The sequence below is a fragment of the Monopterus albus genome, unplaced genomic scaffold, assembly GCF_001952655.1.
Source record: "Monopterus albus unplaced genomic scaffold, M_albus_1.0 scaffold677.1, whole genome shotgun sequence".
NCBI lineage: Eukaryota > Metazoa > Chordata > Actinopteri > Synbranchiformes > Synbranchidae > Monopterus > Monopterus albus.
Window position 1 is genome coordinate 24,151 of NW_018128557.1, and position 3,219 is coordinate 27,369.

Sequence of the window (3,219 nt, forward strand, 5' to 3'; positions counted from 1 at the left end):
AAGAGGAGAGACAAAAGAAGAAAAGCAACAAGACACAACAAAAAATACAACACTGGTCAGGTTGATGTGGCCGATAGCTGCTCAACAGAAACATAGAGCTCCAGGGCCAGGGCAACCTGTAGAAAAGTACAGGGAGAGAGAGAGAGGACACACTATGGGAAAGAGGAGACACAAAGTTAGTGATGTGTAATGGTGGCATATAGAAGCATGGTGCAGTGTATAGAATTAATTCACAGGGAGAATCACTGCAGTGCCAATCATCATTTATTGAACAATATATGGTAATATGAATTCAGAGGGAGAGAAACAGAATCACCTGGAGTTTGGGATCTCTGCAGAGATTTGGGGTCTTTGTCTGTCTTCTGAAGTCTTCACATGCACCCACTCGCTCGCCAAGTCTGAGTCTGTCTTATCAGCTTTTGCAGCTGATTATTTAGCTCTCTCTATTTCTTAAACCTCCTGCAACATGTCAATCTTGACATCTAGCGGGCCCCCTCCCTTCTCACTCTATTCCTGGAAAACAGGACGCTGGACCCCATGTTCATGCAGAGGAAAAAGAACACAACAGAACAGAGAGTTCTGACCATACTTAGTCGGTATCACACTCTAGCCACTCCTGTAGTGGTTAGCAACAAATCAGACTCCAGAAGAAATATGCAATAGAACAGTATGTAGCTCATATTTGGTATTAGCTTGTGTAAAGGAGAGCTGAGTGGTCATTAAGTTCATGTGAGTTGGGCTTATGTAAGTGATCAAAATCTCCCCTGCTTACTTAGGATGTAACTAACACTGGCCTAATAAGTATTAACTATATTAAGTTTGCTTTTACCACTACACTTGTATGGTGGGCACAATGTTGTCGATACAGGTACTAATGTATCTGGTCACATACTCAGCATAATCCTGTACACTGACATAAAAGTCCTCTGAGGTGGCTGCAGCTTTAAACACATCCCAGTCTGTCAAGTAACACAGAATATAAGGCACTTTAAGCAGCAAATGCAGCAGTATAATAAATATATAAGAATGTAATAAGAGAATGTATGCTGCATGGGAGCAGCATGTGCAGCAGTCAACAGTCAATGTCCAATTATGCATGTGCAAACTGAGAATGCGAGGAAGGTGAGCGTTATGCATTTTATGAACTTCTCCCACTGGATTGCTCCTTCTTTAGCTCCCCGCGCTCACCGGGCAGGGGCGGTGGCCTGGCGGCAGTTTTTAAAAACAGTTTCAAATGTCAGCACCTCACAGTGGACTCCTACTCCTACTCCACTTTTGAGCTATAGCTGTTTGTGGTGGAGCTCTCTTTTCCACTGCTGTGTGCAGGGTTTTAACGTCCTCCTAAATTCAACAAGGGTTTTATTCATGAGTTTTCTGACTTTTTGGGTTTTATCCTGCCAAAACGTTTAATACTCGGTAATTATAACATCCACATCTGCTGTCCTGATCACCCATTGGCCAAAGACTTAATTAAATATTATTGACTCGTTTACCTCACTCAGTCGGTGTGTTCGAAGGCCACGATATGCTAACCCTTGGACACAGGAATAAAGCTTAACCTCTCACACTAAGGTGGCATATTTGAAACATATTAAAGCTCCAGCTTGAGGTTGTATGACGGAGATATTCACTCAGTAATTGACTACCATGAACCTGTGAACAGAGTTCCCTGCAGACATCCCTCTTTCATGTTATTAATTCAGGATAAGACCCCAAACCTCCCAAATAACAACAACCTGCAGTTTATTGTGGCAGCTACCTCCTTAAACCCTCAGATGTCACTGTACTGAGAAATATTTATAAGCCAGTACACTCTGGCTCTTTGAGGAAGTGTTAAATTGAGACTGAAATAACCAATGAAAGCTGTGTCACTGGACACTTAAGACCATATCTATTTTGTACAGTATTTAGTTGACCTAAGATGTTATTAAGGATAGGATATTTAAAAAATAGTGTGTATTATGTAACAAGTAAACAGTTGGATATTTTAGATAAGCCTTTTTCTGATGTAACTGTCTAAAAGTCATTTTAGCAGTTCAGTCTGGGCCTTCTGTCAACTCTGTGAATTGTTATGCAACCTCACACACTCACTAAGACTTAGGTAATCCCAAGTCACTGGGAATTGGGTAACCAAACACTGAGAAATGTGTGTCTTAACTATTACCACTGAAAAGTGTTAACTCAACAAAATTATAGGAATGTCAATAACATCAAACTTGACTCAATAACCACAGAGAGTATTAAACCTTTTCAGGAATTTTATATAGAAGCTTAACAGAGCTACAGCAAAACAACAAGCAATAAAATATAAACCTTAAAGTCATCAACAATTGGCTTCCAATCTAAATAAATCAACAACTACCAATTCTAAACATAAATTTAGAATGATCATACCGATTAAAATCATTATGGTTGAGCTAAGCTCTTGATCTGAATAAAAAGTCAAAGGTCTCACGTCACCAATCCTCAGCTGGCTCTGGGCGGGCGGTGGCCGATTGGGCAATGCCTGTACCTCTTTTTCCTTTTTGCCATGATTCAAGCTTTCACAAGGGAAAAGAATTTTTCAAATAAAAATCAGAGCTCATCTGGTTCAATCCTCAAAACTCTCGAAGAGAGAAATGGGATTAATTCAGTTAAACAATGTTTTTCTTGGTCTAATCTTGGGTGACTCAGGAAAGCATAAAAAACATGAAAATGTCTAAAGCTGTCTTCTTTTGGTCCAAATCTTCATAAAGACATGAAAATGTCTAAAACTGTCTTCTTTGCAATACATCCTTTCCCCACCAGGCCAGGTGGGATTTGGCTTTTTGTTAAAATTCATGATTTCTTCATTAATCAGCTTTGAAGCAGGAATTCAGTTTCCCCGCTGAACTGTGAGGCTCTGCCACAGTTTCATCATCCCACTCGGCATGCATTGCTCCTGCTCTCACAGGCCAATGCCTGTGTCCGAGCACCCAGAGAAGGGGCTCTCTCTCCCACAATGGCATGCTTCTCCTCTGACAGGCCTATGCCTGCGGGGCAGCACGCCCAGAGGGGTGCCCTCTCCCCGGACTGCCTCTCCGCAGTCCTCGGTCTCCTGGAAGTCAGATGGTTAACTGGACAGAGCCTTCGGCCACAGCTGGGAAAAGACTCCCGTTCCTCTTTTTGCCTCGGTTTTTATAGGATTCTTGGTCAGTTGTCCTTGTCCGCTCATCCAACCAGATGCCGCAGTTTGCAGTT